Raw genomic sequence first — 17,776 nt, 5'->3', positions numbered from 1 at the left:
GTTTTGTTGAATTGAATAATCAAATTTTAATTAATTGTTCTTAGGTAATATAAATTTTTGATATATATAAATATTAAAGCAAAAAATTTCTAATAATGATTTTATTCTTTATATATATTATAGTTATAAAATAGAAGTATTTATTATATTATATATTGACTAAGTTTTATTTTTTAAATGTCACTATTAAAACAAAGGTAACTACTATATGCTATTATGCCAAGCTTTTAGAATATATAGTGGTAGCCAAAGGCCAAGCTATCTATATTAAAAAAATGTATATTTTGATAGATTATGTATATATCTATTTATATAATCAAAATAATAAATATTACATACATCATAAGTATTTTAATAAAAATAAATTTGTTTTTTAATTATAAATAAAAAAATAATTTAATCTGTTGTTGTATTTGAACTTGTGATCCCCTTTCATTTAAAAGCAAATTAATTATTTAAAATTTTTATTTACATTCTAGAGATGCCACCAAAACGCAAAGTTTCGGGTGCAGAAGTGAAAAAAAGAAAATAATATTTGTTAGCTAAAGAAGCATCTAAATCGAGAAACATTCTTCATTATTTCTCGCTACAACCTTCGGCATCTTCCGAAGCATTCCCCGAGTCGCAGTGTGTTCAGATGAAGGTGTGCTACAACCCTCGGCCTCTTCCGTAACCTTCCTCGAGTCGCAGTGTGATCAAGGTGATGGTGTCTGGCAACAACCCTCGGCCTCTTCCGAAGTATTCCCCGAGTCGCCGTGTGAACAAGGTTTTTCAGGCCCTAAAAATCAACCAGATTAATCATTCAAGTTTCCATATAAAACATTTGGTAAGGACAAGAGACGATGTTTTTAACACTATTGGTTTGGCATCTTTCCATGGCTTCGTTATAATGAAGCCAATGATTCTGTTCTTTACCACATGTGCATGTCTAAATATAAAGATAAGAGACTTATCGGAACACATTCAGTTGATATGTCGTTCATCAATAAAGGATTTATTAACTGGAAGAAAGGTATTGAAGCTTTTAAAAATCATCAGTTGCTCGCATGCCATAGAACAGCTGTTGAGTCTGATGCATCAAAATCTAAGCAAGGTGTGGGGGAAATATTATCCAGTCAACATTCAGAACATAAAGTTCGCAATCGGAAAATGCTATGAAAAATTATTGAAAACCTTATATTTTTATTTTCTCATGGACTAGCAATTCAAGGGAAAGTTGAAGATAATAGCAATTTTTATGGACTCTGTCTATTGCGGGAAAAAGATGATCCACTGTTTGCAGACTGGCTGGAAAAAAAACGAAATGCGTATGTTACTCACACAATACAAAATGAAATCTTGAAAATAATGTTCACTATGATTCTCAGAGACATAATTATATCAAAATTGAAGGATGGCATCTGGTGTGCCATTATGGCAGACGAATGCGTTGATAGCAGCAATAAGGAACAATTGGTAATTTGCTTGAGGTCGGTTGGTGACAAACTTGAGGTATCAGAAAATTTCATTGGATTCTATGAAATTGAGAATATCAAAGCAGAGACTATTTTTAATACTATAATGGACAGCCTTTTAAGATGCAATATTGGCATTCAGAATTGTTGAGGTGTTTCGTTTGATGGTGCAGCTAATATGAGTGGACTGAAAATGGGTGTCACTAAGCGTTTAAATGATAAAGCAGAAGGGCTGGCTCCATTCTCTCACTGGTATGGTCACTCTCTAAGCCTTACTGTGAAAGATGTTTTCAAGAAAACGGAAAATCCCACTTTATCTGATTGCCTTGATTTTGTACATGAAATATCAAAACTAATAAAAAAATCACCAAAACGAGATGCTTTATTAAACAAACTGAAAGCTGAATTGTCTGATGTAGCAGGTATTCCGGGTATTGGAACTCTTTGTCCAACTAGATGGATTGTGAAAGGATCAAGTTGCAAATCGATAATCGACAATTATGCATTGCTTCTTCAGCTGTAGGATATCTGTCTCGAAGACAATATAGATTCTGAAACAAGATCAAGAATCGTTGGCATTCAAGCCACAATGAAAAAGTTTGACTTTTTCTTTGCTCTACATCTTAGTTGTCGTATTTTTATGATTACTGATATCTTATCTAAAACCCTTCAACAGACACGTATGTCTGCTTCTGAAGGAAGGGACATTGCAATGTTGACTGTCAAAACACTCATGGATATGCGAAATGAGAAGTGGTTCAATTTGTGGTGGCAAAAAATTCAGAAGCATGCTAATGGTTTCCCGGACCTCAAGGAACCCAAGCTTCCGAGAAAAAGTAAGATGCCAGCACGGTATGAAGAGGGTTGTAGTTCCACATATCATTATGTTGAGACAGCCATTCATTACTATTGTGCCACATACTACAATGCAATTCTTCTGTTGACACTATCAAACATCGTTTTGATCAAGCAGGACAGAAACAACTTGAAAAGCTGGAGAAACTTTTGCTTTCCGAATATGTCATAGAAACCATAGCATGGATAAAGAAGACATACTCAGATATTGACACGGACTTACTAAATGTGCAACTTGGGCTATACAGAACAATGTTTGATGAAATTCCAAGGTATGTCAGTGATGTTGTCTCACATCTCACACAGTTTTCCTCTTTTCAATTATCTTCTATTTCTGAAGTTGTCAAATTGCTCAAGCTGATTCTAGTTACTCCAGCAACAAATGCTGTTAGTGAACAAGCATTTTCAACAATGAGAAGACTCAAAACTTTTCTGAGAACCATGATGAAACAGCAGAGGCTAAATAATTTGGCAACTTATACATCTATTCAAACTGTACAAACCAACTTGATCCAGAAAAAGTGATAACAGAATTCTGTAGGGATCATCCTTATAGAACAAATTTATTCGAATTTTAGTGTCTTTATTTTGAACTTGAACTATAGTACTACAACTGTATACAGTTTTATGTACCTACAACCTAAACTATTTGATACTATTATGAATTATTTCTGGTTATTATCAGCCTTATGTATTCTAATTTTATATAGAATCTAATATGTACTATAGTACCCATATATTCTCTATTCAACAAATACAAAATAATAATATGTAATTTTAATAAGTATAACTTCAAAGAAACATATAAACAACATTTTTTGGGGGGTAACACCAAAGGAATGCGCCCTTTTAAGTGTGGCCCCCCCATTTTCTAAAAGCTTCCCAGGCCCCTGCATGTGTTTTCGCTTTTTACTATAACTATATTTGATTCTATGCAACCTCTTGATTCTAAAGATGTCATTGCAGTGTTTTGAACAAAGTTTGCATCGCGTTTTTTACGTATTAAAAATCAATAACATTTTTAGAACATAATAATTGCAAGAATTTATTAAAACTTACTTTGTGTTTGAACCTAGAGCAAAATCTAAATTTTTAATTGAAAGTTGTTTTTAAGTACTTAGATAGGTTCTGTATGCATCTGTTATTTTAGTATTTACAATCTGGTTTTATCTGGTTTTTTAGTATTTAGATATGTTCTATATGTATCTGGTATGCCATCTTCGGGTCACACCTTAACTATGGGTACCAGATATGGAAACAAAATTATACTTTAAATAAAATGAATCTTATAAATCTACAAAATAAGTCTTTGAGAATATTCCACTTTCAGCCAAATAATTTTGACTCTGATGTACTTTATAGTATTTCAAAAATAATCAAATTAGATCAAATGATCTACTAGTTGAACAGTGCCTTCGCATGAGACGTTATACAACAAAATATACCATTGGTCTTCAACAGTTATTTCAAGTTTACAGCTAATATCCACAACCACAATCTTAAATCTGTATCTTACAACAACTTAGCAATCTCATCAAAGCAGACATTTAAGTAAGGTATCACATCAATAAAAAATCATTCAATTCATTCCTGAAACTCTCTACCTATTGAAATTAAAAAACCTACCAAACAAGTAAAGAAAAAAATGTTTATTAAACAAGTAAAAGATTTTATCAGGCAAATACCAAATGAAACTACAAAATAAATATATCATTATATGTGTATGCATATGTATATCTCTGTAGAGTATATTTGTGTATGATATATTTGATTGTTTATATTAATTATGCGTGTATATATATATGCATACGTACGTATGTATAAGTTTATGTGTGTATATGTATCTGTGTATATGTACATATGTGTTGTATGAGTGTGTGTATATGTGTGTGTATATGTATGTATAACTGTATTTATATTTGTGTGTATGGGTGTTATTTATGTTTGTGTGTATATGTATATGGGTGTATTTGTACGTATGGGTTTATGGGTGTTTTTGTATGGTAGTGTTTATGTGTGTATTTGTAGGTATGTTATTTATGTTTGTGTGTATGGGTGTATTTGTAGGTATGTGTTTATATATTTATATATAACAACAACAAACAAACAAAAAATGATTAAAATATATTGAAATAATCTAATTAAAAAATAAAAAATTAAAATTTCATTTTAATATATTAAACAATATATTATCACATTAAATATTATATTTTATTTTTAATAAATACAAAAAATATAAGTTTAATGTATAAATTAAAAATATATAAAAAATTATAAGAAAAAACTTACTTTTTCTTACTAACAATACAATATGCTTTATCATATCTTAGATATTATTATTATTATTTCCTACAAAGCACTATTACTACTTTAACTGCTATTAATTAACTTTATTTACTGCTTCTATTATGATTTGCCTCATTCAATCTATTATTATTATTATTGTTTATTGTTATTATTATTATTTATTATAATTATTATTATTTTGTTGTTATTGTTTTTATTTAATATTATTAGTATTTATTGTTATTTTGTTATTATTGTTTTTAATTAATATTATTATTATTATTTTTATTTTTTACAATAATTGTTTTTACGCTATCGTAGGTCTTTACGCATCATCAGTTTGTAACTGTTAGTAAATGTCCCTCACTTTTGTTGTTTTATATACAGTTATTAAGGTGGAAATATATTGATTGATTGATCTGTAAGCGACTAATGTACTCTAAAATGTTAAAGGATAATTTTTTTAATCAAATAGATTAAGAAAAAATTAACATAGATATAGCATAAGAAGGAAGCCAAAGAAAAGAAAGAAGAAACTAAAAAAAAAATTATTAAATATAAAGTTGAATGTTGTTGCAAACAAAGGAAATTTTAAGCTTTTGGCCTAAAGCAATGTCCTAATTGTATTGATGTTCTCCGTTCAATTTGCAGCATAGTGAGTTGCTGAGTTGATGGTGTTAAATCGGTTATGCTTTTAGCAGCAAACCAGCACTTCTCCACATCTGATATACGACCATTATAACGAATGCAACGACAATCAATAATCTTTTTTTGAATTATAGTAATCAGTTAAAGTACTATTTTATATATCTATGTTATCTTAACATTGTTGTAGTAACCTATTGTTATAATAATTTAAAAAAGTCTGCAGCCATTTTAGACGCCTGTGTTATTACTGCTGTGTTTAAATATTGTTTTTATGAAAAATATATTATTTTCTTTAAAAAAATCAAATACAATGGTAAATTATTGTTGTTGTTTTTATTTCAAAACATAGTGAATTCTATAAAATGTACCCCAAAAACAACAATAATTTAAAAAAGTCTGCAGCCATTTTAGACGCCTGTGTTATTACTGCTGTGTTTAAATATTGTTTTTATGAAAAATATATTATTTTCTTTAAAAAAATCAAATACAATGGTAAATTATTGTTGTTGTTTTTATTTCAAAACATAGTGAATTCTATAAAATGTACCCCAAAAACAACAATAATACTTCCTTTCTTTATGAGGGTGTAATAAAGATCTATAACTACTTGAGAAAAAGAAACTTTTTTCAGTATCTAGTTATAATCCATAGGTAATAGAAAAACTATATTTTGCTAACTTATTCTCTAATACGGCTTCTAGGCTCCTACAAAACAAAAAAAACTACACACTCTTATACTTGAAATGTTTACTCTAGTGCAAATACCAAAGTATTTAACAAATAAAAAAATCACTAAAGCTGCTTTAATTTAAAAGCTGACACATTAGCTATCATAATATATCAAGTTTTTTAAATCCTGAATCTTTTTCTACATGCTAGATCACTTTGTGACATAGCATGTAGAAAAGCCAACATTGTGGTTTTTGCGGTACGGTTGTTTTTTAATTTGTTTTTTAATTTTTTTAAGGTTTAGAGTTGTATATTACTTTTGCCTTTAGAAAAAATTAATTTTTTATTCAAACCACTTTTTCACACACGGACGAAATAGTCTGATTTTAGGATTTATACCAATGCCACCGCCTATTTGTTTACTATACCCAAAAATTTGTGTTTGTGTACTATACCCATTTATGTACTATACCCAAAAAGGTTTTTTGAGGTACACAAAGTTCAAATTAATTTGCATTTTGTAACACTGTGTATGAACGCAATTTTAATAAAAGCTGTATTTTGGTTTTAGTTTGAGACCTCTTATAAAATTATTTTTTACATTTGGATTCAGGATTCAATTATGATTTTAATAAAATATAAAAACAAATTAAAAATAAAATCTTTTTTTTTTTCGTTTAACTAGCAAAAAGAGTTCAAAAAAAAAGTTAAAATTCGAAATAAAAATAATTTAAAAATTCGATATTTAAAAAAGGTAGTTTTAGACCACTTGCTTGTTTATAAACAAAACGAAAGAAATTGCAACAAACAAATTTAACAATTTATTGGAACTGATTGGTTTCATTTCGTTATTTTTTATTTAAAAATAAGGTTATTTTATAACTAAATAAAAATGTCACGGCGTGGTAAAAGTAGAAAAACTAAGGGTAAAGCAAAAACTCGATCCCCTAGAGCCGGTCTTCAGTTTCCAGTTGGACGCATTCATCGGTTTTTGCGCAAAGGACACTATACAAATCGTATTAGGTCAGGGGCTCCAGTTTATTTTAGCTGCAGTTATGGAATATCTTCCTGCTGAAACATTAGAATTGGCTGGTAACGCTGCCAATTCTAATTTTTCAAGAAAACAAGAATCAATCCTCTTCATTTGCAGTTGGCTGTCCGGAACGACAAAGAGTTAAATAAACTGTTAGCTGGAGTTACAATTGCAAATGGTGGTGTGTTACCAAATATTTAGGTTGCGTTGCTTCCTAAACATGACGAGAAAGTCCATAAGTCACTAACTAAACACTAATTAATTTTTGGTGCGTGGAATGGCTATTTTCATAGCCACACATTTTTAAAAAACGTTTTTAAGCGTTTTCCGGATTATCGTACATGTAAACAATTATATGAATTTTGCTTGTCCGTTTACTTCAACATTTTTATACTAAATTTATTATAGAAATAAAGTTTAAATTAAACTAAATTTTTTTTACGTTTGTTAACCAATACAAGTTGTAGAATCGCATTCTTTTTTTTTTATTCAATTGTTTTAACGGTGGATTTACATTGGCAGGAAATTTTAAATGGAACGGATATCAAAACTAAGTAATCATGTAACCACGGCGATCTAAACTGCAGGCCTTGCCAACGCGCAAACGGCATATCTGACTGGGGGCCTATTTTATACACAGCAAAAACTAAAAAAATCGGTTTAGTAGTTTTATTTTAACTCTATAAACTTTTTTCTATCAATAAGATTTACTTTATAATTAAAAAATGAAATTAAAACATAACATAAATTATATATATAACATAAATATATATATATATATATATATATATATATATATATATATATATATATATATATATATATATATATATATATATATATATATATATATATATATATAAATATATATATATATATATATATATATTTATGTTATATATATAATTTATGAAATTAAAACATAACATAAATATATATACATATATATATATATATATATATATATATATATATATATATATATATATATATATATATATATATATATATATATATATATATATATAAATATATATATATATATATATATATATATATATTTATATATATTTATATATATATTTATATATATTTATATAAATATTTATATATATAATCAATAAAAAAACTTTAAATAAAAACTTTAATTAAATATGATATATATTTATTTTTTTGTTTTTAAATTTGTCAAAGAATTCACGACAATTTTAATATTTTTTTTAGCTGGTTCTTTATTTGAATGCGGAGTCAGAAGTTTACATAAAATGTTCCAAAAAATATTTGAAAAAATATTTCCATGGTGTTGCTGCATCTCAAAACTCTGAAATCATCATTAGAATATTGCTAAATAATATTCTGCATACTCTATCCTTAATTGCATTGAAAACTATAAAAGAAAATATTACCCATTGACAGGTATTATCCGTGGGAATATTTGGCCCACCACGGTCAATTAAGTCTATGTTTTGTCCATACTTTTGGTTGTAAAAGTGGTTTTATCTAGTAATTCATTTTCTGATAGATCTTTCTCTTTACGAGTTTAATACGCTGATATAGATATAAGAGCCATATTTGTATCGAGAGAAATAAAAGATTCAAGATCTGGTAGATTGTCAAATATCTCAGCAGAGGGCTCATCCAATAGAAAACCACAGTTTGGACAAGAATGGGTTGTATCAAGACTTATCTCAAAAGCTGTGTTTTAAGTGACAGCAAAAGCGTAGCTCTTAAAGTATTCAACTTTTCCATCACTTGTTGTATTGTTATGAAATATGAAATACCTCCTGAACCCAATTTGCTAAATTCTTATTCCAATGGATTAGTAGAAAACTCACTAAGAATGACATTTTAATGTGAGCTATCAAATAATGATTTACATAGTTCAACAATACCGTTACATGTGTGGTAAATTGTCTAGGCAGTGTCACAAGTAAGTTGTGTCTCCCTTTTATTTTGCTTTCCAGCCATCTTTAAAGCCATATTTCCAAAATTCAATATATTTTCTAAACTATTATCATTAGGATCTCTAATTACTGCTTGAAGTTCATTATTGAATCTAATATCAGCACCTGTTCACTTAACATTGAGAACTTTCGACCATGACACATCAATGTTAATAAAATCTGATGTATCTTGTTTTTCTCTTACATGCTGCAATCCTGGATGATTAATTATAGCATGGCAAGTTTTGTCACAAAACACCCTTAAACAGGTAGAAACTGAGTGCCTCTCAATTGGCTTTGGAAATATTGAAATTTCATTTAAGTTGGATAGTTTAACTAAGTTTTTAGATTCAAGTTCATAAAGCTTTTAAAGATGATTCCATTAAGCTACTTTACATACTCCTTTATCATAAAAAATAAATTGATCAGTTTTTTCAGTAAGCCAATTATTTCTAAAGTTTTTAAGCAAATGGACATAATCAAAGATTAAGAAAATACCATCATTAGTCAACCAAGGTTTATCTGGAGCTGATCTTTTATAGATTTAAAAAAATGCCTGATTAATTCTGATACCATTGCACATTATGGCTTTTATTTGACCTTTATAGATTGGATAGTAATATTATTTTGTTCAAAAAGAAGTTGAGAGCTAAATTTACTTATAGCTAAATTTACTTATAGGTATCATTTTGAAAATGAACGATGGTCCACCAAATAAGCAATTAACCAATAAACCCAATATAGTTTTTAAAAGAGAAGTTGAACCATTGATTGCTTTTCCCAATAATGTACCACCATGGTATAACAACATTTTTTCAACATAAACCTCATCATGCAATAAATAACAAAGATTCTGTTTTACTTCAACAGATTGAAAAATTTTAGTCACAAAATGTTTCTCATCTTTTCTCATTTCTTAATTTAGAAACTTTTGAAGTTATTCTTGTCAAAGTTCTTACAGAAGGTAATTGGTAATCTGTTTGCAATTGATTAAACAAACTTCTGGATGTAGAAAAATACTGAAAAAATCTAATAATGACCTCCTTAGAATAAATCTTACTATCAACACACTGTGTACCCATAGAAGCTAAATGTTCTTGAATTACAACTTCTTTTCAGCCTGGAATTAAATTTTTCAAATAACACAAAACTTCTTTTAATATAGACCATGTGTTGATTTTTGAAATCCTGGTTTTAGAAATTGTAGGAACTTCGACACCAAAATAATAATTTTTGACACCATAAGATAAGTTTCAAAATACAAATCCTCACTAATCTTGATTAAAAAATATGTTACTCTATTTGAATAAACTTGTGATTGTAAATGAATAGTGTTATTAATCGTAAAGCATACTAATGGAACACCTAAATCTCTTTCATTATTTAAAAGAAAATTTTTCATTTCAGCAAAAGTTACTCTATATTTTTTCTAAAAAAGTGCATACTTCATCTTAAGCGAAATTTCGAAAGCACGAAGAAGCACGAGTTGTTGCACGTAATGGAGGAAGATGGGTAGAAGTTTGATCAGACGGTATGCCAGACAAAATAGATGTGAAATTAAGAGACATTTGATAGCGTTCCAAATAGTCATTCAAGTGATATTTTATGATATGGTACTTTCATCCGTGTGACAAACCTTTCTTCAACATAATTAAACCTTTCTTCAACATAATTGTTTATGGAGGAAAGTTAGGACAATATTTTCTTTTAACTATTTGTTTTTCAAAATTTATCGGCCAATGCAACTCACAAACTACGGTGTTATTAGTTACTTTTAAGTTTACATTCGGAATTACTTTAATCCACATTTGTTTTTCTTCTTCATTTTTAGGAAATTGATATACTGAAAGCTTTAAATTATCAGATTTCTTTTTTGCAAATAAATAATTTGTAGTGCAGCCATAAATGCAACATTTTTTGCCCATATTTTAGTATCACTAAAATGGCGACGTAAAAAAAAAGTTAGTCGAAATTTAAAATAGGCCCGCAGTCAGTCACGCGGTTTGCATATTGGCAAAGCCTGCAGTATAAATCGCCGTGCACGTAACATAAAAATTGTGCACCTTAAAATATTTAGGATGATTTAATTATTTCCGTTTTGCAGAAAACATCCTGTAAATTGATATCTGCCTATAAACGTTTGTACTTTTTTAGCCGAGACGATAACATTTGATTTTAAATAAAAAGTACAAATATTGCGACAAACATTTGAAGCTTTATAACAGCTGATAACATTTTTGTAAAGTTCTATTAATTATTATTATATTTGTTAAACAATCACTATATAATTCAAGTGTGGTAAATTAGTAGGATAAATAAATAAGTTAAATAAAGAATAAACGTAATATGATCATTTAGAATGGATATGACTAGTGCAGCACGAAATTCCAGGAATTCAGGACTTATCCCCCATTAAAACTAAACCTGATTTGAAACAAGCTGCTTCTTATTTGTGTCTCATTAAATCAAAATTGCGAGGTTGTTTTATTTAAATAGCTTTTTGCGTTTTCTGCGTCTATTTAAAACCTAAATTAGATGATAATAAAAAGATATAAAAAGTGTTAAAATGCTACTGTAAATCTTGTTTTATTGTCGGTGTAAATGGGGTATGGCAAATTCTTGTTTTGGAGTGAACTTCAATATTATGGGTCAAAAATTAGCGGAATATTATGAATGGAGCGGTTAAAATATATCCTTCAAATCACAAAATGTATGACCTGCGATTCACAAAGAAATTTTAGGCAGATTATAAACGGCAAGAGTTAACTGCTGTAAATAATTTTTTAAAACATTGAGGTTCAATAAACTCATAATGATAAAAATACAAATAAATATTTCCTGCAATAAATAATGAACATAATCTACTTCAATGACAATTTACTCCTTGTAAAGAATGATGCATCGCACACACTTTGGCGCTTCTTATATTCATTACAGTATTGTCTTGTGTTTCTTGGTAAGCCTTTAATCCAAGTGGTCAATTACAGGGTTAACTAACAGGTGATGCGGAAATTATTGGACAAACCCTAATTTCATTATTTAAGCATAATAATTAGTTTTTGTGGATTTATGCCTAGGCATAAACATTCTATAAAATATAAACTTTATTATTTGAAACACAATTATTTAAAATGAGGTTAAATGCAGCTGAACGAGAATCTTTTCAAAAGCGACTAAAAATCATTTTGAAAAGGAAGGATTTGCTCGAAGTACAATATATTATAACTTAAAAAGACTTGAAACTGTTCAATCGTTTTCTGATAGAATGCACCCTGGTCGTCTCAAATCCTTGACAAGAGAAAAGAAAACCGAATTAACGAGATTTGTCAACAATCGAAAGGAGGTCAGTCAGAGAAAAATAGGTATTAAATTCAATGTAAATCAATCGACAATTGGTCGTCAGTTAAAAAAAATAAATATTAAATATAGATAACGTGAAAAGACTCCAAAATACACTATAGAATAACAAATAAAGGCAAAGAAAAGAAGCAGGAAATTAGTTAATCAACTCTATAACACAAAATCGCTTCTTATCATCAATGACGAAAAATACATTTGTTTTGCAGGGGACGACATGCCTGGAAATTCTGGATACTACACAAAAAACAAAAAGACATGCCCAGAAAGTATTCGTTTTATAGAAAAAGAGAAATTACCGAAAAAATTATTAATGTGGATAGCCATATCTGACCGTGGTATGTCCGAGCCATTGTTTCGCATTTCCAAAGCTGTAGCGATCAATTCATCAATCTATATTAATAAATGTTTAGAAAAACGACTTCTTCCATTTATTCACAAGTATCATGGAGACTTTAACTATTTAATTTGGCCAGATTTAGCAAGTTCTCATTATTCTAAAGATTCTCTAAATTGGATGGACCAATATGTCTAGAACTCTTCATGATGATCCAGCAATGGTAAAACTTCAAGTAGATAAGTGTTTTTTACCAATTTACATATATATATATATATATGTATATATATATATATATATATATATACAGTATTGGACAAAAAAAATGCAACCAACATCGAACAATGCTAAAAAGTGTTCTCAATTTTACATGTTTTAAGAACGAAACGAACTATACTACCACAGCAAACAGTTCAGGAGTCTGGAGTCATAGCATGCCATAACATGAGCAATCAGCTGACAGGTGACAGCACACAGGCGGAATTTCGTTGACAAGTGCCATTTTGCAGCGGACAAAACAAGTGCAACTTTTTTGGTTTGTTTCATTTTCTTATGTCTGGTTCGTGTCAACGTCACGGAAGTTATTTAATAATAAAAGGAAGTATCCAGAAGTTTCCAGAAGCATGCAGAAGTTTCCAGAAGAAGCATCTGGAAGTATCCAGAAACATCCAGAAGCATCCAGACGCATCCAGAAGTTCGAAAAGAAGCATCTAGAATCTTCCAGAAGCATCTAGACGCATCGAAAAGAAGCATCTAGAATCTTCCAGAATATGTTCACACAGGTTCATTTTACTATATAAGAGACATGTAAATCGGCATGTAATTTAGTCAGTATATGGAAGTCAATCAGTCAGTATTATCAAGACAGTTTATCGAAGTGAGTTTTATCAAAGTGTTTTATCGAAGAACATCATTACAAGAAGTGAAATACAACAAGTGTTTCATTACATCAATACAGTCCACATCCAACCAAGACGTTGTGTTCCACAGAGCATTATTGTATCATCACAAGGTTAATGTAACACGGCAAGCCTTGAGAAGGGTGTTTATTTATTTTTATTATTTAGAAAAAAATTATTGACCTAAGTGGAATGTCACAAAAAAGTTTTTGTGATAAACATCGCGTGAAAAAATGGACCGTATCAAGACTATGTTCCAAATATCGTTCTTCGGGGAAGTTGGCAGCAGATAACAAAGATGTAAGACCGCGTTCCACCACTTCTAGAGAGGATTCTACGATCTTCAGATCCGTCAAGAAGGATCCCTGGATATCATCAGTCGTGATTCAGTCGAGATACAGAGTTGAGATACATTAGAGCTGCCTGTATCGGACCGAACAATCAGACGACGTGCTGTTGAAGCCGGATTGTTTTCTCGACGCCCTGCAAAGTAACCGCTGATTTCACTAAAAAACCAGAAGAAAAGACTCCTGTTTGCTACATCTCATATTGACTGGAATGTGCAGAAATGGCAAACTGTCCTGTATAGTGATGAATTGAAGTTCAACATCATTGGGAGCGATGGCATTTGCTGTGTACGTCGACCAGCCGGAAAATGCCTCGATTTACGTTACTGCAATAAGACCGAGAAGCATGGTGGAGGCAATGTATAGGTCTGGGGGTGTTTTTCTGCTAACGGTCTAGGTCCAATACATCGAAACGATGGAATAATGGACCGTTTCAGGTACAAAAATATCCTGAAAGATTGTATGTTACCTCATGCTGAATGGAATATGCTAATAAAATGGGTTTTTTAGCAAGACAACGATCCGAAACACACTGCAAAAGTAGCCAAGCAGTGGTTTCAAGACTACCACCTATCGGTGATGGATTGGCCGCCTCAATCTCCGGGTCTCAATTCTATTGAGAACTTGTGGGAGATCGTCAACCGCAGAATTAATCGTGAAGGTGTTCGTAATAAGGATCAACTCTTTGAACAAATCCAAAAGGCCTGGGCAGCGATTCCACAAAGTTTCAATGATCACCTGATCGAATCTATGCCTCAAAGATGCAAGGCTGTAATCGACAACAAAGGATTCGCCACGAAATATTGATAGCGAAATACAGCTTGGTCAACATTTTGTCAAATTGCACTTATTTTGTCGAGAATGAAATTAACTTTTTTTAATTCTTTTGATTCATTTATTAATTTTCGTGAACAAATAATGAATTTTGTGATGAATAAAATGAATAAAACTTGAAGAACTTTGTCTCTAAACAATTACATAATTATTTCTCTAAATTGAAAAAATTCAGCACTTTTATATAAAGAAACTAAATTAGCATTATTTGGTTGCACCTATTTTGTCCAACACTGTATATATATATATATATATATATATATATATATATATATATATATATATATATATATATATATATATATATATATATATATATATATATATTTATATATATATATATATTTATATATATATATATATATATATATATATATATATATGTATATATTTAAAAAACTTTAAAATGTATTCTACAAAATAGAGTGTTCAATGTTCTTAAAAGAACTGAGAAATTATAAATTAGTAGGAAATCATTAAACAAAATCTTTTTTCATTTAACACTGTGTTTCATCAATAAAAAGACTCATCAAAATGCTCTCAATAAGAAAAAAAACTCATAATTTCTGATGAGTCTTTTTATTAATGAAACACGGTGTTAAATAAAAAAAAATTTTGTTAAGTGATTTTCTTCTGATTTATAATTTACATATATATATATATATATATATATATATATATATATATATATATATATATATATATATATATATATATATATATATATATATATATATATATATATTTATATATATATTTAAACATTTTTTAAAAGTATTCTACACAATAGAGTGCTCAATTTTTTTTGTTAAGTGATATTCATCAACAAAGATTTCAACAGAAATGAATTTCTGATGATTCTTTGTTGATGAAACACAGTGTAAAATGGAAAAAAATTTTTGTTAAGTGATTTTCTACTAATATATATATATATATATATATATATATATATATATATATATATATATATATATATATATATATATATATATATATATATATATATATATATATATATATATATATATATATATATATATATATATATATATATATATATATATATATATATATATATATATATATATATATATATATATATATATATTATGTATGTATATATGTATATATATATAAAATATTGGTATACAAAATTTATACATATTACTCAAATCTTTATTTGTTTTGTAAAAAACAGGCTGTAAATAAAGGATTTAGCAAAAAATTTATTGATAGAGCAATACAAAGCTAACTCAAAAGAATAATGAAAGAAAAGTAGGCATTGCGTTAAATATGAAATTTTTTTTATTGAATTTAACACAAAATTTACATTTTCAAACAATTTATTTAGCGTTTGCAGCATTGTTCATTTTTAAAAATTTTTGATTGAGTCGCGTTCCTGATAGCCTTAAAAATTTCGAAATGCCTGAATAACATTCGCAAATTTTTGCATCATGATGCTGTCATGTAATCGCATCTAAATCAAAAATTTAAATCAAATTTGAAAAAAATTAAACTGCAGAAATTATAGCAAATAGTTACATAAATGACTGACTAGGATAAACAAAATATATTTCCTGTGAAAAAAAACAACTAAAAAAATGCATAAAACCATTCTTACCCACTATCATATGATACAGGGTAAATGTTTTAAAGTTTATCTTCAATGAACCACCCTACATTAAAACAGGCCCCAGCGTCCTTGCTCATCAACAACTTTCCAAAAGCAAAAGCCGATTTATATTACCTCCACAACGACTAAGAGAACTCATCTATTATTAAAAAAATAAAAATTACTCAAGGGTCAGAATACATATTATGTCCATTCTATGTGAATGAAATTATCTTAATTTCAATACATGGATTTTTAAAATTGACTCTTGAATCACTTTTCTCTTTTATCTATTTTTGCCATCCAACTCAACGCAACTTTTTGAAAATCTTTAAAAAAAAATCTAGTAAAATAAATAATATTATTATCAATTATGTAAAATATTTTGTAAAAAATTAACCATGAAAAATTACCTGAATGGAAAAAATAAATAAAACTTTTATTAACACATCTAAATGTACATTCTTAAAAACTTAATTTACCCTGGCAAGACAGACGTCTTTCTTTGCTATCCTCTTTATCCAAAACACAATTTTTAGAGCCATTTTCTACCAAGGTATAGATAAATTATACATACAAAAATTAAATAAAATTTTTAAACATTATATAGTGATTTTTATTTAAACTTGTCAACAAACATATATTTATAAAATATTTGTCAACAAAATTATATTCTGTAACATATAGTTCTGATTTCTATTAATTTTTTTACTGCACAAGCAAACAGATTTTAATTAGAACAAAAGCAACATTAGGACGTTTTTTTACCAATATATTTGAAGACAAAATCATTTTCCCTTAAGATAGATTAGTTTTTTTCAAGAAGTCATTGTTATTTTCAGCAACTGAAAAGCTTGCTATTTCACTGTGTAAATCAGGATTTAATATTGATTTAAAAACATCTATAATTCAGTAAAAAAATAAGCATTTTATTTTAACAAACCATTATTTTACTTTTACAAAAATAGTTAACCTGCTATATTTGGAATCACGTTAGATGTTCTTTAGCTATTTGAACTATCAAAATAGTATCTTCCGTATAGTTCTTCATCACCAACCACAATATCTTCATCACTTTCACAAAATGTCATTGCAGTCTTTCTCCTTTAATATAAACTTTACTTTTTAAACAAAAAAAGTGCTTGATTTGTGTAATTCTTTATTGCAAAATTTTTTATTTGTTAAAAACTAATTTTAGTAAAATTTACTTTTGCTTTGTCCCTTTTTTCCCTTCGGTGTCAGTTTCAATATTTGAAATGTCTGCTGCTTTCTCTAAGTGTGATTGAGCTTCTTTATAAACACAAATCTAGGTCCGTAAAATTATTTACCAATATCTAATGAAGATGTAATTGAAATGTTTGCAGCAAAAGCAGGCCCTATGAGAATGGAGTGCAATTGGTGCACCCCATGAAAATTAATAAATTTTAATGAAAAACCCATGAAAGTTAATGAATATTTTAGTTTTTAAAAAACACTAAAAGTTTAAAAAAAAAACTAAAAAC

The 17,776-nt window shown here is 28.4% G+C and overlaps 1 long non-coding RNA gene across 1 annotated transcript; it reads right to left on the bottom strand.

The window, feature by feature from the left end:
* Window positions 1-17,034: 17,034 nt before the first annotated feature.
* On the bottom strand, window positions 17,035-17,505 carry LOC136084361 (uncharacterized). Its single transcript, XR_010640511.1, has 3 exons — window positions 17,483-17,505; window positions 17,248-17,378; window positions 17,035-17,139 (listed from the first exon to the last, which is right to left on the bottom strand). It is a non-coding gene; the product is annotated as an uncharacterized LOC136084361 (long non-coding RNA).
* Window positions 17,506-17,776: the final 271 nt, after the last annotated feature.

Source organism: Hydra vulgaris, chromosome 08, assembly GCF_038396675.1.
Source record: "Hydra vulgaris chromosome 08, alternate assembly HydraT2T_AEP".
NCBI lineage: Eukaryota > Metazoa > Cnidaria > Hydrozoa > Anthoathecata > Hydridae > Hydra > Hydra vulgaris.
Note: the sequence above shows the minus strand (reverse complement) of the source record. Positions and strands in the feature narration are given on the sequence as shown.